Raw genomic sequence first — 27,921 nt, 5'->3', positions numbered from 1 at the left:
GTATGAGATGATGAATGCCTGTTTGTAAATTTTAGGTGCAACCCTGTTCATGTGATGAGCATAAAGAAACAGCCACGAACAAATACAGATAAGAAAAACTGATGAATGCTGAAATGTTCTTGGAAATATTCAACATACAGTTTACTATCAAATGTGATCGGACACGTTTCAAGAATGAGGCCCAATGATCCTAAACATATTGCTAGAGCAACAAAGGAGTTTTTCAAAACTAAAATGTGAAAAAATCTTGACTAGCCAAGTCCTTCACCCAATCTGAATCTAACTGAGCAATGCGTTTTATATGCTGAAGAGAAAACCTGAGGCAACAATACCCCAAAACAAGCAGGAGCACCTAGTGATGTCTTTGGGTCACACACTTCAAGCAATAATCACATGCAAATGTTACATGACAAAGCACTAAACACAATTACATTGATGTACATAACATTCATATTTCCCAAAAATTATGCTACACTGAAATTGGGGGGGGGGCTATGTATAAAAAGTACTGTAATATCTACATGGTGAAGCCAAAGTGTATGAAAACACCCTTACATAAAAATTGATAATGTGCACGTCAGCCACATGTGAATTATTGGATTACAAATCTGAAAGTGTGGAATACAGTGACAAATCAAGAAAAAATATGTCTTCGTCCCAAATGTTATGGAACTACTGTAGATTTCCATAGCATGAGACGTTTATGCAACCTTCTTGACAGAGATCTTTGGTTAAACATGAACAGGAACGTTTCGGGTGTTCCCTTACAAAAAAGTTGTCCATATTTATTTTTTAAGCATACTTATGTACATCAATTTGATTATTTAAAGTACTTTAGAAAATTTAACTGGGCCATTTTAAGTATATTTAATGTATTTCCTGAAACCATACTTTAAGCCCTTAGCGCACATGGCAAATCTGGCCAATTCTTGCCCATTTAGGGGGTACCCTATTTAAAGCTTTATAACTCCAGATGTGAAAACCACCCAGAGACTTGAAAAATGGCTTAAATGAAGCAAGACATTTGTACCATTTACAATATTAACTTAGATTAGTTTATTTAAAAAAATGAATTTGCCCTTTTTTAGTTTGCAATGAAATACTGAGAGATTGCATATATATATAGCAGGTTAAACTGTACATGTCCTGGATTAAAAATTCCTTGACCACAAGTTCATAAAATCTAAGGGTGGATATGTAGAACTACTAAAGATCTATGAAGCAAAAACTAAGCAGCGTACCCAGCGTCTCCCAATCTATCCAGAATGTATAAATAATGCATTGCTGTAAATCACAACATATTCACATATTTCACTGCAAATCAACTGTTTTGACACAAGAAACCCACTGTTCATCATTTTCAAGTGCCTAAATGTGTAATAATTAACTCTCGTATGTATTTCTGTACTTTACAGTATGTAATGTTTTCTTGTATGGGGATGGGACGACATGAAAACAATTTTCAACTGTCCACCACGTTTTGGCATGTTCAAACTCTCACGTCATCACTGTTGCATGTATCATAAAAACTACTAAACTACCAATGAATGTTTACATTACAGTGTGAAATATCCTCATTATAAAATACCACTAACCTATTTAAAGACACTCAATTTCAAACATAACGTATATAACTGAAATGTTTTGAGCTGTAATACTTACATAGCGATGATGAAATGTTATTTGTGTTCAGAAGATAGAGACAGAGACAGTAATTCAGTGATACAGTTCTCTCCACTTATGTCTTACTCCAGAAAACAATGTCAGCTAGGTCTATCAGCAAACATATGGTTTAGCACAGCTCAGAACTCCTCAATAATAATATTATTTTCCAAGAAATTACAAAAAATCGTTGATAATGTTTCATCAGGTGCAGTGTCTTTTACTGCTACCACAGAGTGGTAAGTGAATGCGATGATGAGAAAACTTTTGGTTACGCTGACCTATAAAACGCTATTCCAAAAGCAAAATTAGACATGTTATACATCGTTAGAAAACTCATACTGTCACCTACTGAATAAAGGAATTGTCAGTCAAGCCAGACTGTACTAAAAATGCCATAAACAGCATGTGTCGTATTACGCACAGCTATTTTAGAAGGTACCCAGGCATCACCCAGCACTTGTAATGGCACTTGTATTGTTATCTTGATGTGGTAGCTTGTTGTCATACCACCCAGTTTGACTTACCATAACTTTCTGACATAGCCTATGCTTACTGTCTGAACTGGACTTAAAGTGTTCATGGCTATGGTTAACTCTTACATGGGTATTGTACCTTATCAGACCTTTTTCCACTCCCCAGATACCCCTTGCAACCCTGGCTCCTGACACCTAGGCCAACCTACATAGAGCAGATAATGTTGCACACAAACACAAAACCAAATTGAGATAGTATGAGAATGTTTGCTTATTGCCTACATGAATGTGCTTGGACATGCATTTGTGGCTTGCAGTTGTGATTTCTACGTGAAATACAAAAAGAGCAAGATAAATTTATCGCCTCACACAGATCTCAACTCACACATCGTAGCATCATAGAAATGAGCCCCGGCCAACATATTTTTTTCAGATTTGAGAAGGCTTATAACCATGTTCCCTGCGGAATCTTGTGAGAGGTACTGTAAGAATATGGGTTTCCTGGGGTCACGTCTATGAGCCAGTCAATTTCTGTACCTTTGGAGCCAGAGCTGTGTTTGCATCCTTAGTATTACTGCAGGTCAAACTCATTCAGGGTGGGTGTCGGGCTCTGACAAGGGTGCACCTTGTCCATGTTCCTGTTCATGGTCTTGATATCATGATATCAAGATGCAGTTGAGGTCTAGAGTATGTCTGATTTGGGGATGTAAGTGTGTGGCATCTCTTTTGTTCGCAGATGATGTCCTCCTTTTAGCCTCGTTGCACTGTGGCCTCCGATGCGCTTTACAATGGCTTGAATTTGAGTGTGATGCTGTTGGGATGGGGACCAGCACCTCCAAGCCTGAGGCCATGGTCCCCCAGAAAAAAAGATTACTTGTCCCCTTCAGATGAGGGGGGAGAGCAACTGTCCCAAGTAGAAACATTCAGATACTATGTGGGGTCTTATTACAAGTGAAAGTAAAAGAGATTTGTACTGTAGTGGCTGCAGTAATGCAAACATTGAATCGGACTGTGGTAGTGAAGAGGTATCTGAACTCAATTTATAGATCATTTTTTATTCCTATTATCACCTGTGGTCACAAGCTTTAGGTAGTGACTGAAAGTTTGAGATTGCAAGCACAAGTGGCAGAAATGGTTTCTCTGCTGAGTGGTAGAGCTTACTCTCTGTGGTAGGATGAGGAGCTCTGCGATTCAAGAGGACCTCAGAATAGAGACATTGCGCCTTCACAATGAGAGGAGCCAGTTGAGGTGGTTTGGAAATCTGGTAATGATGCCCCCTGGGCACCTCCCTTCGGAGGTGTACCTGGTACGTCCAACTAGATGGAGACTCTGAAGCAGCTGGCCTGGCTATGCCAAGAGATCTCCCAGATTGGAGCTGAGGAAAAGAACGTCTCATCTACTTTGGTTTCCCTGTTGCCACCGTGACACTGACTTGGCTCAAGCGCTATAATAAATTTGATAGATGGATGTAAGAGTTAAAATATTTAGGAGGGGGATGTAGTATTAATACTGCAAAAATGGTATTGCCTCATGGCACGTTCACACTGTCATGAAGCGTACTGAAGGTTGAATATTGAAATGATAAAATTGACCAGAAAATCAATCTGACATCAAAGACACCTACAAGTAACAGATTTGTTTACTTTTTTTAATAAAGCTTAAAAAACAAAGCAAACTAAAAGAAAGAAACACTGTGATAGTGCAAATATGAGGGCCAAGTTAAGGCATGTCTTGTGTCAGGGTTATTGTTAAAGTCCTCCGTAGACATGTCACATTTTGTTAGCTTTTTTAATAAGCTATTAAAGGTTCATAATGACTATGGCAAAGGAAATCTGTACAATACAATACAATCATACACATGATCCCTAATAATAATAATAATAATATAATCGAGATACACAGAGAGGAAGAGAGAAAGTAGGGAGTGAGGGAGAGAGAGTGGGAGAGAGATCCAGCTCCAACTATGTGCTCCTGCTAAGAATAGTACTATATGAAAATGAGAAAAAAGCACATTTACGTGAAAGCTAATTTTAGTGCAGCCTTTATAAATAATAATACGTTTTAATCAAAATTGTTGATCAAAATGACAATTTACAGTAATTGACATTTAAGATTCCAGTTGAAAAGTGACAGTTGGTTTGACTACAAGGAAAAATTGTTTAATTTGAATGGTTGCCATGGAGATTATTTACCCTGCAGAGCTCAAGGGTGTTCAAGCAAAAAAGAATTATAAACTCACTCCACTAAGTAACAATCATGAGTGCTTGTACACAGACATGACCACACTTAAAGACAGACATATCAAAACCAAAACCATGTGTGGAAGGCAGTCTTGTGTAAGACATATCCCTTCATTAAATGAAGAGGAACCTGTCATGGTAGCCAAACCACGACAGCCCCATTATGACTATTAATATATATATATATAACAATGGTACTGTACTGATCCAAGGGAGTGAAGCCAGCTTCCACTCCTTTGAAGAAACATTTGTACACTCTTAGAAATAAAGGTACATAAGGGTACAAATTCTGTACAAGTACAAAACGGTACCTCGAAAGCACATGTGTCAAACTCAAGGCCCGCGGGCCAGATGTGGCCCGCCGCGGCATTTTATGTGGCCCGCGAGTGCTTAATTGGTCTTAAAATCTGTCTTAAAATAGGTCTATGCTGCTTTAAAGCGTGCATTGACCATAAACTACATTTCCCACAATGCATGGTGATTGTTACCCACGAAGTGACGGCATCCCGCCACTAGATCGCAGGTGTATCCAGTGTTTAATTAATGCTACAAGTGAAATTGAGAATATCCACAAATGATCCCGAAATGTCCAGGAAGAGAAAGATTTCTGCAGATGGATGGCAGTTTCAAGAAAGATGGGAAGGCGAATACATGTTTGTGCTTCAAGGAGAAAAACCGGTATGTCTTTTGTGTTATGAGGCGGTGTCGGTCATCAAAGAGTACAATCTACGTCGCCACTTTGACACCAAACACGGAGCCAAGTATGCCAAAGTTAGCCTTCAAGAAAAACAACAAATTGTCAAAGAACTAAAAGGCTGCGATCGCAGCAGAATGTGTTCACCAAAGCCACAACCAAAAACGATGCAGCAGTGAAAGCTAGCTTTATGGTGGCTGACGAAATCGCCCGCGCTTCAAAGTCTTTTTCAGAGGGTGCGTTTTTGAAGCAGTGCATGCTGAAGGTGTGTGAGCAGGTGTGCCCCGACCAGATACAGACTTTTAAAAATGTCAGTTTGTCAAGAAACACCATCGCGGACCGAGTCAAGGAGCTAGCAGCAAACCTGTCAACACAGCTGGCCGAAGAGTCACGCAGTTACACAGCTTTTTCATTAGCTGTTGATGAAAGCACAGACAACACGGATACGGCACAGCTATCCATTTTTATTAGAGGCGTGAAGTCGGACCTCTCTGTCACCGAGGAGCTCTTGGATGTAGCTGCCATGCATGGGACCACAACATTTATGATGCGGTGGAGAAGTCCGTAAGTAAAACTGGATTGCCCTGGGAAAAGTTGGTGGGATTAACTACAGATGGTGCACCTGCAATGTGTGGAGGAAAAGCGGGCTTGGTTGGACTAATGAAGGAGAAAATGCAAAAAAGTAACTGTCACACGCCTCTGATAACGTATCATTGCATTATCCATCAAGAAGCTTTGTGTGGAAAGGTGCTGGGGATGGATGATATAATGACCACGGTCATGAAAACAGTGAACTTCATTCGGGCGCGTGGCCTGAATCACCGCCAGTTCCAGCTGTTCTTGCAGGAGATGGGCTCGGAGTACGGAGATGTGCCGTACCATACAGAAGTGAGGTGGCTGAGTAGGAGCAAAATCCTCAAACGATTTTTTGAGCTTAGGGAAGATATTGCTCTTTTCATGCAGAGTAAAGGAAAACCCTTGTCCGAACTGTCAGATCCAAACTGGCTGTGTGATTTTGCTATGTTATGTGACATAACTGAGTATCTCGCCCAACTGAATCAGAAGCTGCAGGGACGCAAACAAGTCATCACGCAGATGTCCGACATGATCACATGTTTCCAGCGTAAACTTGACCTATAGAAGTGCCAAGTGGAACAGGACAATCTTGCCCACTTTTAAGTTTGTCAGAGCATCTCAGCCTCAGTTCCCGATGCTTTTTCATGTGCCTGGTTGGCTACCAAACTGAGCAGGTTAATGAATGAGTTTGATCGGCGCTTCTCTGACTTCAAAGCACAGCACTCGGGCTTTGCCATCTTTGCCAGTCCTTTCACCACCAACGTCAGCAGTGCACCCCATCACCTTCAGCTGGAGTTAATCGAGCTTCAAAGCGACAGTGGCCTGAGAGCAAAGTTCCAGGATGCTGCAATCGAGGACTTTTACCGTCTACTGCCCCCTGGTGTGATGCCACAGCTTCGACTTCATGCTGCCCGTGTTCTGTCTATGTTTGGGAGCACCTATCTGTGCGAACAGATGTTTTCAATAATGAATCTAAACAAAACCAAGCACAGATCACGCATCACTGATGACAACCTCCACGCTGTTTTACGGATTGCCACAGCACAAGAGCTAAAATCAGACATTGACACACTGGCCAAAGGAAAACGGTGTCAGACATCTGGCCATAAAACACATAGGTAAGTATTTTTAAAAACCTAATTAAAATATGATAAAATGTATTTCAACCAAAAATAAGAATAGTTAAACTGAGTGCAATTTAGTGATTGTTCTTGCATTTTGTTTTGTGTTTGTTGTTTTCAGAACATGATCAATGGATGAGGATGGTGGAGGGGATCCACTTGGTGTGTTCAAGGACAGGCAGCATATCGTCATCATTTTCAACTCATAGATGTGAACTGAGACAACCCTATTTTATTATTTTGAGTTTATTACATATACTGCTTTTTGTGTAGTAATGTATTTGTTGTTTACAGGTTTATGCAAACAAATGTTTACTCCTGCAAGGCTGTGTGCAGCCATTTGTTTTTGTAAAATGCTACATCTGTCACACATGTTCTTAGCAGCTCACTATAGTTGGTTGTACGTTATTCTGACCCTCTCGACTGTGACAAAATTTTTTTGAAGAAAGTTAATGTCTTAACTTGTGTTTTAATATTTTTCTTTGAATTGTTTGATCATTGATAAATAGAGTAATGTGGGTTTCTTAACTTGACAAATTAAAAGGATTTATGTTATAGTAACAGAGCAACAAGCAAACACTTTTTTTAACATCTATGCAAATGCATATGTAATATTTGTAACTTTAAGTAATAAATACAGAAAGTTATTTAACAATATATTACGGAGTAGTTACATTTATTTTACATTATATTTGGTGACATTTAGTTACATTTATACTGTCTTACAGTTACATCTGGCCCTTTGAGGGCAACCATTATGCTGATGTGGCCCTCGGTAAAAATGAGTTTGACACCCCTGCTCTAAAGGTACTAGTGGCAAGCGATTGTACCTTTCTAGGTACTGAATGGTACCTTTTTCTGGTAAAGGTACAGTTCTGTACCTTCAAGGGGTACCGCCACAGTGACAAGCGATTGCACCTTTCTAGGTACTGAATGGTACCTTTTTTTCTGAGAGTGTATCGCTGAAAAGTGAGGTAGAGAATGAGAAGGCTGCTGCAACTGACAGTGAAGAATCAGACACAGAGCTAGCTCTCCAACCCCACAGCCAGTCTGCCAGTCCCTGACCCTCCACCACACTCAGTCCTCACTTTAAACACGTCAGAGAGCCTGGCCCTGCAGGAACTGGAATTTTTGAATTCAGAGAGCACACCCTGTGCAGGCTGTCTGAAACCAGCTCCATTCAGCTCCTGAGAAATGATGTCACCCAGAAGAGGAGTGAAAGTCTCTTTGCCATTAAGGAGCTGAGAGGAGAGATGACTGAGCTGCAGCAAGACAACTAGGCCCAGAGATCAGAGATAAAGAAAGATGCATTGCTGAGGGAGAGGGCCTTCTCTAGACAGCTGCAAGGCCAGAGGGATCAGCTCTGGGAACACGCTGCACCCCCCTGCCCAATGCACACCTGCTCCACAGACACAGATACACACTGCTCTCCCCCAAAAACTCAGGCCTGGCACACAGCCTCTATCCGCCCAACCTGAGCACTCAGACACTACCACAGAGGAGAGTCACATACACTTGACAGGCAGCCCTGCTGTTCCCAACACACACCCCCACCCAGAGAACCAGGCTTCCTCTGAACCACCCCACACAACCTCCTTCCAGCAACAAGGCTGAGAAGAACCAGACACAAGTAGTCTTGCTCATGGACTCAAACAGAAAAGTCCTAGAAGCAAAGAGGCTGTTCCCAGGTCAAGAGGTCCAGGAAATCCTCTGCAGCAACACAGGAAGGGCCATGGAGCTGCTGAAGAGAGACAAACTGGGAAACCTTTCATGCTTCCTGCACACTGGCACTGTGCAACAAATTTGATCCAGGTTGCAAAAATGATCCAGGTTACGTAATGACATTCTAAAACAGCTGTTATAGCCATTGTGACGTACTTAAATTTTCGTTACAGCGTACGTTGCTATGCCGACACGGCCAGCTTGATACATTCTGTGGCGATAAAGATTCTTAAGACAACTCTCTGGTTTCTCAGGTTTAATGGGTTATTTTCCAGCCTGAAATGCAATCGTATTAGTAAATGGCTACACGTCATCTAACTTGAAAGTACTTGGCTATCTCCATGGATATGAATTGGAAATGGATAAGGCAAAATAGATGCTGTGGTCACAATTGCCGTCATAGACGTCAGAAGGAAATGTCAATGACGCCCTCTTTGCAGTGGTTTTGGCAGGAACCTAGCTGTAAGAGCGGAATAAGCACCCCGAAGTGAAGCACAACACTGTCTACTGATCATAAATAATATCGCTGTGAGGTTGCTTTCCATAGAGGATTCCAACTGCATGCTCCCATATTACTGAAAATGCTGTCACGGTGACTAGCTATAAGTGCATATCGGCATATAAGTGCGTAATGCTGGCTAGCGGAGCAGCTAACTATTTGTTGTGACAGCACCAATGACCTGTGCAGCATGCACCACAGAACTGCCAGAGCTGCCCAGAACAGATATACCTCCCCATATCCTCCAGGAGATAAACTCAAATATTGAGCCAGATGTGCACCCGGCACACCACTCTACCATCCGCTCCTGGCATCTCTATAATGAACTCCATTTAAACCAGGGAGGTAAAATTTTTGCCAAAACGTTAAAAGTTCCAGCCCTGGGACGCAACCTAATAGCCCTGCCTTACATATCTGCCCACAGGGGACGCCATAAAATGCAGCCACACACCCCAAGCTGCACCAAGACCACACCATTCTGCTGGTCCTCCTGGGGATCTCATTTAGCACATCACAAATGTCTAACAAGGAACAACACACATGGTTAAAAATAAGTAAAATTATTGGAATCTGTGACAAAAACATATATTGGTGTGCAGCATATACTCCTCCATCAGAGTCTCCCTACTTCAGCAAGTTCTTCAAACCCTTCACAAAGAAATTGTCAATTTCCCGGCCCAGGGAACTGTGATGATCTTTGGAGACTTTAAGGCCCACACAGGCATAGAAAATGACTACATAGATTTGAAAGAAAATAACCATGTGTTTGAGCAGGCCTGTGTTTAGTGGACTCCTTAGGGCAGTTCACATATACTTTAGCCCTTATGAGTAGTGTAGTTGATTATGCAATCACTGACATTGACTCCTCCTCTATCAGTGCATTTACCATCAGGCAGCAAACTCCCTTCTCAGATCACAATGAAATAAATTTGTTCCTAAAAAAAAAACTGTACACGTGAAAAAAAAACTGAAAAACAGCCCAGTAAGCTGTACAATCCCAACCAACCATACAGATGGGCTCCAGACAGCAAAGATAAATATATATAAAGCAATCAGTTCAAATGAGTTACTAACTAACACTATCAACATTTTGAATAATACACATTAATCTAGCATTCCAATGAAGGAATGAATCTAGCAGTTAATGACATTAATTATATATTCCACAAAGCAGCAATTGATACCAGCCTTCTAAAAACAAGACAAAATGTGAAACAAAAACGTACTGAAAAATGGTTTGATTTAGAATGCAAAAATATCATAAAACAATTGAGACAATTATCAAACCAAAAACATAAACAGCAGCAGCATAAGCAAGATTTACCTCAAGTATTATGAAAACCTTAAACAATACATACTGAAAATAAAGAAACAAAACTATGTTGATAAACAACTAATCGAAACAATCAAAAATCAATCAATCAAAATCAGTTCTGGGATGTGTGGAATAACTTGAGCAGAACAGCACCACAATAAAAAAGCTTGTGGTCCTGACAGCATCAGAAATGAGCTGCTAAACCACAGCATTACTGAGCTGCAGAAGGCTGTGCTGAATTCATTTCTGACATCTGGAACCAGGGGCTTAAAACACCTAATAATGCATGTAGGGCAGAATTAGGCCAGTTTCCATTGGTTATAAATATACAAAAAAGAGCTCTAAAATTCTGGATGCACCTTAAATCAAGTCCCAATCACACACTACAACCTAAAGCCTTATAATCCCAAACTGAACCCTGAAAAGCATCCCCTCAGTCAGCAGGTACTGAAGCTTACAAATTCTGTAACCCAAACCAACCTGCACCATGCTCAGACGAGTGCTGCAAACCAGCCACAGTGTATCAGTCACAATCAAAAACTCATGATTACAAAAACTCATGGCTAAGAACGAATATGTGGTCACTGTAAGACATAAGAGGTTGAGACAGAGATGCACTTCCTCCTAAACTGTACAAAATACACAAATGTAAGTCTTTTTCCACCAATTTTCAATAATTATAAGGAACTTACATTTCTTATCAAAGTACGACAAATGGGCAGTCCTATTAGGAGAAGGACCAATAGCTCCAATTGCGGCTCAATATATTTCAGCTCGCCATAACACTGAGTGACCATCCTAACATCCATCCATCCATCAATTATCTATACCCACTTATCCTGATCAGGGTTGCGGGGGGTGCTGGAGCCTATCCCAGTGTGCATTGTGCAAGAGGCAGGAATACACCCTGGCTAGGCCACCAATCTATCGCACACACAACATTTGCTCACACACTCATACCTATGGGCAATTTAGAGTCTCCAATTAGCCTACCTGCATATCTTTGGACTATGGGAAACCCTTGCAGACACAGGGAGAACATGCAAACTCCACACAGAAAGCCCCAAGCCGAGATTCGAACCCACGACCCTCTTCCTGTAAGTCGACAGTGCTGCTACCCACTGCCCCACCATCCTAACAGACACAGGAAATTGTTTTATTTTTAAATGCTTGTGTTGATTTAACAATAATATTGTTGTTATCGTTGTTTTCAGAATGTAAACTGTTATTAGTCTTTCAATTTACACATGTATTTCAATATATTTCTGATGCTTTGACAATATTTATATAGTGGGCTCAAGAATTATTGGCACCCTTAATAAAAAAAGGCTGCATATAATAAATGACACAGATAATAATCTATATGTTCAAACATATGGGAAACTATATACTTTTATTTCAATACATTTACTCTCATGCTTCAATGTTTTTTTATTAAGTAATCTAATTTTTTCTGAAAACCATAGGTGCCATAATTATTGGCACCCCTAACAATTATTGTAAGTAAAATCAAACAAAATGAAATTGGCAATACAATTTTACTTAATTTAGTTCATCTCAGTCTAAAATAACTATATTGTGTCATTCCATCACTTCCTGTTTCACTAGAGAATAAAAATGAGGTAACAACCATACAAAATCCCCCCATCATCCATCAGCATGGGAAAAGCCAACTGTCAATTCAGAAGAGACCGATGGTAATTTACCATATAGTGTACAAAAAAATACATAAACGGTTAAACATACCACTTAGCACTGTAAGGGCAATAATAAAAAGGAGTAAAACATATGGAATGGTTGCAAATTTGCCAGGAAGAGGAAGCAAGTGCATGTTGTCCCCACAGATGGTGAGGAAGATGGTGAGGGAGGCCACTAATAACCCAATGATCACAGTTTAAGAATTGGTTTGCTTCTAGCGGTCAAAATGTCTAAAAAAAAATAAATAAAATGGCACCTCCATACCAACTAACTTTTTGGAAGGGTGGCACGAAGACGGCCCTTACTGAGCACAATAAACAAAACCAAGAATCTGGAGCTTGCCAAACCTCATTGGAATTATGACTGGAAGAGAGTGCTATTGTCAGATGAGGCCAAAATTGAACGTTGCGCAAGCGCAAACCCAATATCAATGATTCTGAGAAGATATCAATGATTCTGAGAGTTCTACATGGAGCAATGGTCAAAAAATCCCTCAAAATGTGTTCTCTAACCATATCACAAATTATAGGAAAAGACTCATGGCTGTCATCTTTGCCAGGGGTGTTTTCACAAAGTATTAAACCAGGGGTGCCAATAATTGTGGAACCTGTTTTTTATTTTATTTTATAGTTTAGCATTTTTTTAAAGCATTTTTGTACATCTTTGTCAAGGGTGGCAATAATCCTGGAGCCCACTGTATGTATTTCCTGTCAATAAAAGCAACTTGAATTTGTGTGTGAGAGAGAGAGAGAGAAAGAGAGAGAGAGACTGCAAGGCATAAATCCTTCATCTGCGGTGTACTCTTTGTCAGCTTTCCAGGCACTACTGCTGTTTAATACATGAGATGTTATACCTACCGGAATACTGATCCACTATTTATTTCTTTCTTACCTGTTTCAGAGCTGTTTTGAATTTATTCATTCATTCATTTTTGGGGTAGACACAATCACTGTTGTCTCTGAGCAGAAATTAAAGTTTTTATGAAGAAGGAGTAGAACACATTTAAAAATAATCAAGCACTCCACTTTTTCTGGTTTTATGAATAGATGATAATTACATTTCAGAAGATAATTAAAAATAAATGAATTATGGTTTATTAATGGCCTGGCAGACTCCTGCTCAGCATGTCTATATTTAATATGCAGCAGCATGTGTCTGTGAGGGTTTGTGTGAATGTGTGCATGCATGTCAGAGTGTGGGGATATGTGTATGTGGGTACCATTTTATTTGATGGTCTGTTTATAATGCATTTATACTTCATAAGTTTATAATATTCCACAAACAGTCATACATGGTTATAAGGAACTTTTTCAGTTTTAACGACAATGTTTTATTATAGCACTTGTATTTGTAACTGTATCATTTCATAACCATTATTCATTTACTCATTTTTCACTTATATTATACTTTAAGTCACTGCCATGAAGCACATATTGCTAAGGCCCTCAAAATGGAAACTCTAAAGATATGTAGGATAGGTACTGTAGTGTTTAGATTTTGGCCTTACGCTGGATTCACACAAGATCAGACAATGCGGCACCTTGCCACAGGGTTGTGTGGAGGTATGGGCGTGTCACTACATGGCTCACACAAATGGGCCATTTTGTGAACTTTAATCCCCCCCCCCCCCCAATTTCCAACTCAAACAAATAGACACAAACAGAAACCAAAGCAAGCTTCTTGCTACCGTTATTTTGCAACGTAGACTGCAAGCCTGACGCAGACGTCGAAGCTGGGTACACAAAATAAACCAAGCGAGGACACAACTGGGAGAGTATCATCGTTTGGTCCATGAACTCCATAGTGCTAGGTACAATAACCTAGCATGCAATAACTGCTAAATAGCTAATCTTTTTTATACATCTTAATTCCGACATTCAGAATTGATATTTAGCTAGTAACTATTGTTTTGGTACTCGTCCCATTACCCGGCACTGTCAAATAATGATGACGGTCATAAAATCTAATTTTAGGAAATGAATCGCGTCAGTAATTCATCTGACAGTTGCTTGGTAAACAGCGGAATGCTACATGGTAATTTAAACAACTTACGTGATTGGTCACCGCAGTGTGACTCGGGTTGCGTTACGGCAAACGTTGATTCTGGTTCTACTTTCTTGCCGCAAGCTGCTGCGTTTTTTTCTGTATCTCATGCGGTCCCCACTCCCACAGCCTAAACGCACGACCCCTATTCAAATGAATGGGAAGACTGCCGTTTTTTCCGCATTGCCTGATCTGGTGTGAATCCAGCCTTAAGCCCTATTCACACAGGACTAGTATTACCTGGGGACCTCATGTGATTTAGAAATTACCCCCCCACGTCTGTGTTTCGTGCGGCGCATTCGCACAGGATAAGCGAAGTCTGTATTTTACTCGAATTTACTGACATTATCCCCCCGGATATGATTGAAAATGTCAAGGCTCTGCCCTGCGTAACAGTAAAATATGACTCCAAATCACAGAGATGCCGATTCGCACAGGACAAATATTATCACATGACCTCTGTGTTTGGCAAAATATGGTAGGTAATTTGCGGTGGAATTTTTACTTTACAAATTACGGACATGGCAGATTCGCAAGGGATTAAGATCACAGACGACCTCCGCAATTATTACAAGTTACTAGAGGTCCCCAGGTAATACTAGTCCCGTTCGAATAGGGCTTTAGAGAGGGAAACAGTGAATAAGAATGTGGCCTGGCCTCCCCGTCACAAGCATCAAAGCAAATGTGATTGGGGCAATTTAAAATCCACTGATACTCTAATCTAGGCAGATAATCAATGGGTCTCACCTCTTCTGAAGAGACAAAGCAGATGACACAGGACACCATACCGGGGGTCAGAGACACTGCATGCCTACATGCCTAAGGCTGCATTCAGACCAGATCAGGCAATGCGGGAAAAATGGCAGTCCTCCCATTCATTTAAATGGGAGTAGTGCATTTAGGCTGCAGGATTCGGGACCGCATAGGGTGCAGAAAGAAAACCGCAGCGGCCAAGCGGGAAGAAGTAGAACAAGAATAAACTTTTGCTGTAACGCAACCCGACCTCACGCTGCGGTGGCCAATCACCATGTAGCATTCCGCTGTTTACCAAGCAACTGTGAAGATAAGGTAGAGAGACTGAAATATAGCTGAAACCGGGCGCTATCCAGGCGGAGATTATGGACCAAACGATGATACTCTCCCAGTTGTGTCCTCGCCTGGTTTATTTGGTGTACCCAGCTTTGACATCTGCGTCTGGCTTGCATTGTGCCGCATTGCCTGATCTGGTCTGTATACAGCCTAACATTTCCCATTACCTTAAGTTTGAATTCAATCTTTAGGTAGGCCAGTCCTTGCACTGACATGCGGCATGCATAATTGGTGGGGGAGGCACAGAAAAGGCTTTCTCAAGGTAAATGGCACTTCGGTGAAATGAGACCCTGTTTTGTTGCATCATATGGGATTGTGTCCTTTGTCCTTCCCTTTGGTGAGAGAAAGGACATCCCTGCCTCCTGTGATCTCTTGAGATTACATTTATCCAGGACCTGTCTCCCATTCTTATCCTGACATTGAAAGATGTTAAATGGGTATATGTGATGTGACAGCTGCATTTTAATGTATCTATCTTAACCCTTGTGTGTGTGATGTTAGTTGGTTCATCAGTTTAAACACTAGCTGCCTTAAATTGCAGTACAGGTTAGAAGAACTGGTCTCAGATCCATTAAAACTTTTGTGCTCTTCCTCATGGTTTCCAAAATCATAGGATCAGCCTTATCCCCAATTACATTATATGTTGTTTAAACTTGAAGTAGTCTGACTTAATCTGGTATGGTTTTCCAAGATAGAGTAGTCTGATGACTGAATGGGTCCCATCCCTTACCTAGTATGTACGTATATTAGTATGTACATTATTATATATAATGTAGAGATACTTGTGCAAATTTTTACCTGGCTTAAGCTTATAACACAAAGTACTTCTGGATGTGTAAGTCTTTGTTTTCTTATCATAGTCTTTTTAGTGGGTCTCCCCTATCCTCATTGATCTCTATTCATAATCTTGTTAGATGGTTCTCACAGTACTGCTCAGGCAGTGGCTCCTAGTTCTGGTGTTAATCCTTATTCTATAGGGTGATAACACAGCCAGGTCATCTGCATAAGGCAGGAGCTTCATGTGTTTGTCCTGCAAAGAAAGACAAGGAGCAACAGCCAAGACCCAAGTCATGATTAGTTTTGAATGCAAACAATAATGCTGGCAGGTACCACAGCAGAAAAAGATTTATATTTGCCTTTTTACCTCACTATCTTTGCCAAATTTCAGACTCAACTCAACTCAGTTTCAACTCAAACAATCAGGAACATACAGCTGGAGAACACAACTCTCTCTCCCCCCCCCCCCGTTTTCTCTCTCTCTCTGTCTGTCTGTCTGTATATATATATATATATATATTGCCAGCAGCCATACCACCACGCACTCTGCTCCTGCCGACTGTTAGTACTTGGATGGGAGACCACCAGGGAATACTGAGTAGCTGCTGGAAGTGGTGCTGGTGGGCCAGCAGAGGGCAGTCTTCCCTCTGATCAAATAAACCCCAATGCCCCAGTGCAGTGACGGGGACACTGTGCTGTAGGAGATGCCGTCTTTCAGATGAGATGTTAAACCGAGGTCCTGACTCACTGTGGTTATTATTGACACTATGACACTATTCGCAAAGAGTAGGGGGTTCCCCGGTGTTCTGGCTAAAACCCCAGATCTGGCTCTCGCAAAAACTTGCCACCTAATCATCCCCTGATTTAATTAGCAAAAAAGTGTTCTCTCCCTCCAGTGGAGCTGCTCAGTAGCCAACAGGATTGTGGTTGTACTGGGCAGCTCCCAGGTGTGAATGTGTATGAGTGTGAAGCAGGGCGTTCCTGCAAAAGAGCATCCATCCTCAGTGAACCTACCCTGGGTAAATAAAGGTTAAATAAAAAAATATATATTTTTATTTTTTCTCTCTCGCTGTATCTCTCTCTTACTCTTTCTTGCATTCTCACTTGCTGAGAAATTTTTCATTTTATTTTGTATCAGCTCTCATCATCCACAGCAATGCATGTCTGAGCAGGAGAAACGTGGAACAGCAGCAGAGGCTTTGCAACTGAGACTGGCCCCTTTGGGGAATCTGTATCCTGGCAGGTCTGAGTGTTTCCCTGGAAACACTGTAGTTTCCAAACCCCTGGTTCCCTCCAGGATACAGCCTCACACACAGTCATGCACAGCTTGCGAACATTCACAGTAACCGCTCTGTGAAGAGTGAACGCATCAATGGAAACATTGTGTGATGGCTGGATGCAGGTCGGGAGGCTCTGGGTAATACCATCTTGCAGTTGGAATGAGGAACCATGGAGCAAAAGCTGGAGGGGTGAAAATGAGTAGGGGATGATGAGGTCAATACCAGAAAGACAAAATTCCGATTTCTACAGCAGAAGTTGCAGCAGTCACAGGGGTTACTGGTGTTACTGACAAAACACACTTAAAACAAACACAACTGCAACTGTTCATGAATTATGTCATCTCAATGTACTTCCTGTATGGAGATGGGGTTTAGGCAGTATAGTTCAATATTTGGGCAAAAAGCACCAATTCATTGAAATTTACCAGGTGACAGGTGAACAACTTGAAATATTCTTCCACCAGAAAAAACCAGTAGCTTCAAATTGTTTGATCAATCAGGTACAAAAGCAAAACTTTACAATTTGATTTATTTTTATTTCAACTAAGTAGCATATATGAAAGCATTATTTTCTTAATTTAAGTGGTCAGTAAATAGATTTTTAACAGGATCACAAGAGGAAGCAGACAGACACTTGGTTGACCAAAAAAAGGTTAATGATAAAAGTCAATCAGCAGAGAGTCCCCAAAGTTCCAGTACATAGTTAAACATTGTTGTACTTGTATAACATACTGAAAAGAGCTAAATGGTGTAGACAAAATCAGATACATCACATTTTCATTACTGTATTCTGGGAAGGCTGAGAGTAAGCTTTGGATCGCCAATGTAGCTAGCCAAATCTGGTAACAAAATATGTAGCTCGCTAGCCATCATCTAGTTTTTATATTTAACTAGTTATTGATATTTTTGCTATTTGTTCTTGATAAAGTTGGTTACATCTACAATGAAACCTGTCTTGGTGGTCACCTTTGTATGGTGGCCATCTGCACATGATGGCCACCTTTTGGTACTCCCTTTCACTTTTCTCTAGGTGCGTTCCAACCGCTTATTTTTTACCTTCTTGCTTCCGGTCAAACAGGTCAAAGAATATGTGAAGTTGATGTTTGGACTCACACGTTGTCAATGTGGGTCATGGTGACGGAGAAATCGAGGAACCGTGTATTAGGCAATTGAAATGTCCTTGCTCTTTCAATCGTTAGTTTGAAGCCACATGGCTACACAGTGGCACTGCTTCTGGGTATCGCGTTGCGTAGTCCACTAAAACTAACACAAAGCGATGCCCGTGTGCACTTTCGCTTAATAGCCCGATGAGGTCCATCCTCAACCGTTCAAATGGGACCTCAATTAAAAGTAATGTATGCACAGGCGCTTTTGGAGTGGTCGTGGGATTAACTGACACTCAGGACAAGATGCACACCAACTCTGCACTTTGCCCCGAATGCCTGGCTAATAGAATCGGGCCATTAGTCAACTCAGTGTTTTAGCGACACCCAGGTGACCAGCCATCAGATTATGGTGAGCCACCTGGAAAAGCATTTCCCGACTGCTCTTCGGTACCAACAACTGGGTGTTTTCCTCTCCGGTTTGAGTGTCATGACTCACTCATCTTTAATAATAGAAAAATATGGGTGAACTAGAGTGGTGCCAGGGCAAACCCGGTGACTATCAATAGCGTATCAATAGCGTAAAGTATCAGCCCGAGACTGCTCGTGCGGAAAGTTCTCGTGGAGATGTATGCCGGAAATCGGGGAAGCTCTCGCGAGAGCTTCTCCCGACCCCTCCTCTCCCTCGGCAGCGTCAGACGACCTTGCGTCACCACTGAGCACATCACATAGTTCAGTTTCTTATCGGTCGTGATTGCTATCCCCGGCCAATCAGTACCCAATAATGAGGATGCGACAGGCAGGAGCTAATCGCAGCCTTTACTTTATGCTTTTTGCCCCCGTGTCGAATTTCCACTGGCACCACTGGGTGTTGTGAATATCCCCATGCACACACCTAATTGACACCCACGATACTTCCACTAATGCCTCGGGGCAAACTAAGTGTAACAAGTGTTTCGGTATTAACACCGCTACTAGGAGTGAAATCAGGTAATGTATGGACCGCGTGATCAGAAGATAACAAATTAGTGTCAAGAGAGATGGTAGCTGTTTGCACAACAAGAATGTCACACAGAAGCATGAGTTATATTTCAAAGGTAAGAAAATGGTTGTTTTACTTGTTTTCACTGTTTTGTTTGTTACCTTTTGTTTTAATTTTCTTAGAAAAGTAGAATGAAACGAAAAACAATAGCTGACATGTACAATGATCCAAAAAACAAAACAAAAAACAAAGAGAATGATCCCCAAAATGGTACTTATCAATACCTTTTACTTTTGTTTTGTATTTATGCTCTTCCTGGTTCCACTAGTTTTTAGCTATTTTTCTTATTATTATGCTTACTCTGCACTTTTAGTATTTCTATGTTGGTTTATTACTATTATAGTCATTGGTTCTAGTATAATTTGCTGATGGTTAGGCTATAGGACTCTCACTCTGAAACCAGGGCTTTTATTTTGACACTAAGACTCTTATTTAAGACTCTTGAAAGTACCAGTGTAAATTAAACTTATCAAAATAAAACAGATCAATTCAAAAACCCCAAATTCGAAATACCTCCATCTAAAACACTTCAATTCTACATCATCAATCAAGTATCAGCTTAATTTTAAATCATCGGTCAAGTATCAGCTCAATAAGAACACATGAAAACATTAACAGTGTGAATATACATAAACCCACGCTCACTCAGGACGAATGGCGTTTTAACTCAGTCCGTTTTGTTGTGAACTAAATGAGGATCAGAGCAAAATCAGTTCAGTCCGTGTAGTCGTTGAACCACTCACTTCTGGTTTTCCAGTGTGTAGGAATGAAAATGCAAAAGCACTTTTCCTACCACTGCTATAGAAAGGCACAAATGAACTCTTTCCTTCCCTTTCACGCAGAGATGTGGACTCTAGTCATTGTGACTTGGACTCGAGTCACTGTTTTGATGACTTGCAACTTGACTTGACAGAAAATAAATAACTTGAGACTCGACTTGGAAGTTAAAGACTCGTGACTTGACTTGAGACATGATGACTCGAATGACTTGTTTGTGTTAATTTTATGTTTTCAGTTTAAATATTATATGAAATATAAAATATTACCTGCAATTTTATTAACGCTACCTAAGTAGCTATGATTTTAGCTTCCCCTTCTAATAGCCATCTACAAGCTTGTTGAAACTACGTCGCTAGCCAACTCCAACTTATTTCGAATGACAGTATCGTACTGTAGCCTGTAGCTAGCTTGCTAGCTGACACACCACTAGACTCCAATGTTAGGACAGGTTTTTCGGTTTGGCAACTTATAAAAATTAGTTCTGGGTTCTTTACCCAGTTGGTAGTGCATCCCACCACACACCAGCTTTTGTGTATTTTTCTGTTGTTTGCTAGCAGACGAAAGTGACAAGGAAGCACCTTCACGCAATACAAAGTCAATGGAGAGCGATTAATTGTTTTCCCCTCCGGTGTGGGCGGGACTTAATTGTGCTCTGTTTCTGTGTAGGAGCGCACGCTGGGAATGGCAATGTCATGATTGGATGACCACCCTGTCAGTCAAGCTCCTCGCTACCTGACGTTTTTTTCTTCAACGAGAAGCACTCATTACACTCTCCCGCTCCAGACTACAGACGGTATAATCATCAGATCAGATTAGACATTGGACCATCGTAGTGGCCGTGACTGTGCCAAGAGTAATACGTTTCGGATTCAAAAATTTCATATGTGAAGGAAAAAGGCAAACTGCTAAATGCAAGACCTACTCATCAAAAATTTCTGACAGCCAGACTACAACATCAAACTTTGTTCGTCATTTGAAGACTCATTCGGATCGGTAAGTGTCTGTGAGGGCTGATGTTACCTAACGATAGCCAGATTGAATCTGTTCTCTCACAACTCCGTAGCTTGCTAACATTAGCCTAATATGACAATCTGTTCTCTCACAACTTCGTAGCTAGTTACCCTTAGCCAAGTTCCGTAACGTTATGTTAGTTAACGTTAGCTACAGATTGGGGCTACATTCGCTAACATTAATGTTAGATACGTAAGGAGTACATCACGACGGGCTGTCCCATTATTGGAAAATAATGTATGACAGGGGTGGTGGTGCGCCCGAGGTGAAGCGCAGGGTCGCTTAACCAGCCCCAAAGCACATTATTTTCCAATAACGGGACAGCCCGGAGGGGTTTATTCCACTTATACAACGGGTTACCAACAATGACTATATATGGTTACTTTTATATTTATTGATTTTTATCGATTTAGTCAGCTGAAAGTGAAATGTTCTTCCACGGGCGTTTGGGCATATTATTTTACCGTTGTCAAGCAAAACTCTGGTTGGTAGTTCTATTTGCACCGTTGTTAAGCAAAAACCTCTGGTCGTTAATTCTATGAAAACAATGATTTTATCAAGAAAAAAATAGTTCCTTCTCGTTTTATACCATACAATTAGCACCAATTTTGGTCATTTTTGTCATTACAATACATTCACCCAGGCTCGCCCTCAGGAAGCTTATTCTGCTAGCCATCCAAAACAGAAGGCTATAACAAATGCCATTGTAACTGACTTGGTGGTAGGATGCAACATGCCTCTTTCAATCACAGAGAACCAGCATTTCCAACACTTCCTGTCTGTGGCTGACTCCAAGTACCTGCCTGTCTGTTGCAGGACAATGACCTCAAAGGTAGAATCCCTTGTTTCAGAGAGTCGAGAGAAAATAAAATTGCTTCTTGCTAGTGCAGACCATGTATCAGTTACAGTTGATATTTGGTCAGACAGGAGAATGCGTGGCTTTTTGGGAGTCACTGTCCATGAATTCGTACTTGCTGGCCTGCAATAGATTCAAAGGAACACGCACAGGAGAAAGAATATCAGAAGCCTTCGAATCCATGTGTGACGAATATAACATCTGACAAAAACTTGACTTTGTCATTTGTGACAACGCCACGAACATGAAGCGAGCATTTACTGTGTGCTTTCCACAAGAGGAAGATGACAAAGTCAATGATGACGAAAATCTGGACAATGCAGAGTTGTGGGAAGACCTATCCAGGGGCGAACAGGAAACTGTGGACCAGGTGCTCACCAGAGGAAGCCCTAAACATCAACAGTGCTTTGCCCACACACTGCAGTTAGTTGTTGGTGACGGTCTCAAGGATGCAAGGATCATGAAGAGTGCCTTTGCAAAAGGCTCCAAATTGAGCTCTCTGCTGCATACATCTACCATCTTTAAGGATGCATTTGAGGACAGGTTTGGGCAGCGAGGGACAGGGGTGGACAATAACAAAGTACATTTACTTGAGTACTGTACTTAAGTACATTTTTCGAGTATCTGTACTTTACTGGAGTATTTATTTTTTTGGAAACTCATGACTTTTACTCCACTACATTTGAAAAATAAATATTGTACTTTTGACTCCACTACATTTCTATGAAGGTTGTCGTTACTTGTTACTTTGAAGCATAGCTTTGAAGTAAGCAGTTGAATCTTTTTTTTTCTTTTCTAAAATGCGATTGGCCACACGCTGTGTTCCTCGCAGGAGAAAAACCATTCACAGTAGCCTACTCCTACTACGCTGTCGGTCAAGTTCAAAGTGCTTGCTTGTTGCACCAGTGATTGAACAGTTCAATTTGAACTTGGCGGTGGTAATGATGGTGATAAGGACGATTCTTCGCCACCTTGGCCATATCTCAAGTCCATGTTTGAGATTTGTGAAATTCAAAAAGATTCATATTGTTTTAAATTCCTTACGAACTACATCGCTGCATTCAAAAACTCGCCGTCCAACCTGAAAAAGCATGTCGAGCAGGGGTTAAATTGGGGGTGGACGCGGGTGAACGGCATCCACCAACCTTTGGTAAATAGATAATTTTGACCGGCAGTTTTACAAATAACTATGACAATATCCAGTCCATTTTTCGTATATGCTCCAGTCCATGTGTTCCCTCTAGCCAGTGTGGAGGAAAACCTCTTCTTAGGTTCAGTGGGTGAGTCGGCGATGTAAGAATAAAGACTAGAAATTATGACTTCTTCTAATAACCTTTTTATTTTCTTCAATCAATAATCCTTTTCATGTACGTAGGCCTACAGGAGGTCTCCAGTACCATAAAGACACATAGAGAGCTTCCTCGCATTATGTTTTACATCCTTTTTATACAACCAGATCTCCTCCTACCCTGATGTATCTTCCCTTTAAAATAACCAATCCCAGCCTAGGTCAAACTTATGTTTCATCAGTTAGTTTAACAATAACTATTATATAATCTTCAATTTTAATCAATGACAGATATTTCACTACACACACTTGCAGAGGAATGTATATGCATGACTTGAATAACAAGTATTTGTCCTCATGATTAACAATTGTTCAATCTTCCAGTTCCAAAGTACATGCACTTTAAATGCATTCACTACATGCTGTAATCCAAATGAAATATTGACTCATATACACACCACCATGTTCTAACAAACTATGTTTATATCATTACCGTTGCTGTCATTACTTTGATTTTCATTCATTCATTTTAATAGAACATAATCTATACATTTACTAGATATAGCAAATCAGTTCTTTCTAGGTCAGTATCCTTTCTCTTCTCTTGCAACTCAAAGGTCTTCTGCACAAGACTGTTTCCCAACAGAAGTTACTTACAAAATTCCACTAAGTAAATGTTTACAATTTTCCCTCCTGCAACTGGGGTTCAAAGATTCTCTAGGTAGTATGCATCAGTGTACAAGGAGGCCACTGTCTTTCCTTAGTTACAAATTCTTAGACATAACACAGAATACCTACTGTTCTTCAGTGATCATCCCATAACCACATACATTTAAATATATTCTTGATCAGTACAATCTTTAATAAGAAGAAATGTAAAAACATTAAAAGAATGAAGGAGAAACATACTTCCACACCAGTTACTCGCATCAGAAGAAAGAAAAACTCAGGAGGAACAGTCGTTTATATATAGACAGGCACAGAAAGCAAATATTGTTGATTGTCTTGATTGTTCGGAAGCGGACGCGGTAGGTAATTTCATTAACATGTAATTTCATCTATGCAACATTTTAAAGAGAGATGAATAAACAGCCCCCACGAACGCCGGCTATTATTAGCGGCAACTTAGACTGCTTGAGCAAAATCAGCAGGTTGCTGGTCAGCAGCTAAGATAGGATTGAATATTTAAAATAAAATAAAATAAATAATAAAATAAATGTAGGCTATAAGGCCTAGGCTACTCGCTAAAACTGCCTATTTGGGGAGAGCTGGCTATATGATAGTATTGCTATTGAGCAGCCTATTTTGTGCATTAATTGCATTGATACTCAAGGAAAATCAGGAAGATTCCGCCACTGCTTAGTGATTAAAACTGATTTTTCTAAATCGCATTTATCATTTAATCTCCCTAACACAATGCGAAGAAGCTGTGTCCCCCTTTCCAATTGCTTCAGATCGTTTGTATGCTTGTTAATCACTGAAAATGAATTACTGAAAATGAATTAAAACAGTTCGAGATCAATGATTAGTTAAAAGGAAAGTTTTGCGCATCACCAATTTTCAGCTCACCAGTCGCCGCTGGTTTTATTTTGTTTCAATTCGACAGTTTAAGAAAGATGGATAAAGGAGGAAGAAAGGGAGGACAAAAGAGGAGGATGACCGATTATTTTCATGGGTAAAAAAATTCTCAGCATTAATGACACTCAGTAAACTTGAAATATTTTATGTAAAAGCTTGCATCAGTAGTATACATTCTTTTTAAAACATTGTTTTCCTTAATTACAATTATGTGCACAATACATTAAAGATACAACTATTTTGAGCTGAGACATTCATTGGTTTGTACCTTTTTTCACCCACCTCACAGCGGATCTCAGGGTCCACAAACCTCCCAAATCCCAATTTAACCCCTCATGTCGAGGTATGTAAATGTTAGCTAACAGTAGCCCGTTTGCTAATTATGAAGTTGTCTGAGCTTTGGTCAGATTAAATTTTATGGAATTTGAGCGAAGGGTCATCCAACTGTTTCACATTTCAGGCAATGCTATCTATCATGTGTTGCTATCTAATCACAGTAAAAATGCATCTGTAAATGAGCTTCTGTAAATGCATCGTAGAAACAATACAACAGTGCATTGGCATTAAAAAGAAAATGTACTTTTGAATACTTAAGTATTTTTAAAAGCAAGTACTCCAGTACTTTAACTCAAGTAAAAATTTGACTAAACAACTTTCACTTGTAGTGAAGTAATATTTGACCAGGGGTATCTGTACTTTGACTCAAGTAATGGGTTTGTGTACTTTGTCCACCACTGGCGAGGGATCCCTGCCACTGTGAACACGCGGTGGAATTGAACTCTCCACCAAATCAAAGCAGTGCTCTCGTTCAGCCATCAGGAACTGTGCCATGTTGTTCAGGGCACAGGCCACAAAGAGCTGGTCTTTTCAGTTAGAGAGTGGAATCTAATGAAGGAGCTGTATGATGTCCTACAGCCATTTGCCGAGGCCACTGATCTCACACAGGGTGAGAAGATTGTGACAGTCAGTGCCGTTCTCCCCTGTGTGTTATTCCTAAACCACCATTTGGAGAAACTAAAACAGCAGGTTTGCTTTCTGGGAAGCATGGTCAAGAGCCTCCAGGGATCGCTCAAGAAGAGATTCTGGGGGATCTTTGTTAACGTCAGAATGTCAGCAGCAGCACCAGGAGAAGAATCACTGCCATTTGCAGACCCACTCTACATAAGAGCAGCTGTCCTGGACTCAGCATTCTCAATGATGTGGCTTCACCACGATGTCCTTGTCAATGATGACCCAAAGAATGAAGTTGCTGACATGGTGAAAGGTGAGTGAATTTATGTATTTACAACCTTCCATAGTCTTAGATAATGTATTAGTAATGTCTTTGCATCATAATGATCAAATTATGTCTAACATGAACATTGAACATGTTTTCATTCACAAAGCTGTAGCAGCAATATAAACAATGTTTAGAGCCTTTTATACAAGCATGTCACACTGAACTATATAGTAATTAAAGGGGACGTTCACTGTCTAACACTTCTGGGCTTATTTTCACACCTACCTGGGCGTTTGTATGCACCCCAGTTTTTACGTTGATTCCTTAAATATATACGATCAGTGTAGACAATTTCACCCCCACCCCATAGACACCCCATTCAACATCAAACTTCATGTTATATAGGCTGCATTGTGTAAACTCATGTCCCTGCTTCCCATGACTAATATCGCCCTTCTAATTAATTAATCTAATTTTGGCTTTTTTCCAATTAGTTATTTTGTTAGATTAATATTTACCGCTGTTGGGTTAATTTTTGTGTAAGTTTCATAGGGGGGTGGGGGGGGGTGGGGGTGGGGTGCTTTCACTGATTATTGTATGTATAAATATTGAAGGAATCAACGTAAAAACTGTCTGGGGTGCATACAAAAGCCCGGGTAGGTGTGAAAATGAGCCCAGAAGTGTTAGAAAGTGAACTTCCCCTTTAAATTAAATTAACTCTTGCTTTTTGTCTTTGTTGTCATTAGATTTGATTTTACGTGAGGTGCCATCTGACTAAACACTCCCGAGTCCCGAGTCCCAAGATCTGGAGCAGCAGGTGGAGGAGAGCACTGGGTTATTCTCAGAATACAGAAAGCGCCGCAAGCAGGACACAACTAGAAGTCCAGAGACACAGTTGAATAACTATCTTGGCCTTTGCAGTGGGCAGGGTTGTCTCTCATATTGGGATGCAAATAGGAACACCCTCCCTGCACTTTTCCCGGTTGCACTGAGAGTGCTTGCAGTGCCAGCATCAAGCGCCCCAGTTGAGAGGGTCTTTAGCCATGGTGGGATCATTACGAGGCGACATCATGCTCGGCTCGGAGATAAGACCCTTTCAAATCTCATATTTTGCAAATGCAACACCTTTTAAAAAGGAAATGTTTATGAATTATGAAAAGTAACAAAGTTTGATGTTGTAGTCTGGCTGTCAGTATTTCACTGTTTAAAAGTGATGGGGAGTGAATATTTTTTTGATTGAGAAGAAATTAAGAAATAAATAAGCTTTTATAAAGTTGTTTGTTTTTTGTTTGATTACATTTATTTCACTGAATAACAATAATTATAATAGATTGGCCAATAATAGCATTATTAGACAGGTACTAATACCTTGTCTTTTCTCTTTATAAAGACCGGATACTGCAGGTAAGACTGCAGTATCTTGGGGAAAAAAAGTGACTTCACTTGGACTTGACTTGCCTTAACTAAGGACTCAACTTGACTTGACTTGACATAACCTGTGACTTGACTTGACTTGACTTGCCCAAGAAAAAATGACTTGGGACTTGCTTGAGACTTGGACCAAATGACTTGAGTCACATGTCTGCTTTCACGTCACAGGTTGCTCACATGGGTGGCTCGCCAGTCTGCGCGCCGCTACAGCACTTCAGGGAGGCTGAGCAGGTCGCAGACTAATCCAGGATCAAACCAACAGGAGTTTAACTCCAACAACAACAAAAAACCCGGTCTTGCAAACAAAGCCAAAAGACTCATTAGCAGTCTATTTAAAATAAGTACATTCACTTAAAGGTCAGAATAAATCTTACTTGTGGTCATTTAAGACATAGTATGCATTGTAAAAATTAAAATGTAT

The 27,921-nt window shown here is 40.5% G+C and overlaps 1 long non-coding RNA gene across 1 annotated transcript; it reads left to right on the top strand.

Moving 5' to 3' along the window:
• The first annotated feature begins 25,473 nt into the window (after positions 1 to 25,473).
• On the top strand, positions 25,474 to 27,345 carry LOC135253411 (uncharacterized). Its single transcript, XR_010329598.1, has 2 exons — positions 25,474 to 26,114; positions 26,816 to 27,345. It is a non-coding gene; the product is annotated as an uncharacterized LOC135253411 (long non-coding RNA).
• Positions 27,346 to 27,921: the final 576 nt, after the last annotated feature.

The sequence above is a fragment of the Anguilla rostrata genome, chromosome 4 (genome assembly GCF_018555375.3).
Source record: "Anguilla rostrata isolate EN2019 chromosome 4, ASM1855537v3, whole genome shotgun sequence".
Lineage (NCBI taxonomy): Eukaryota > Metazoa > Chordata > Actinopteri > Anguilliformes > Anguillidae > Anguilla > Anguilla rostrata.
Note: the sequence above shows the minus strand (reverse complement) of the source record. Positions and strands in the feature narration are given on the sequence as shown.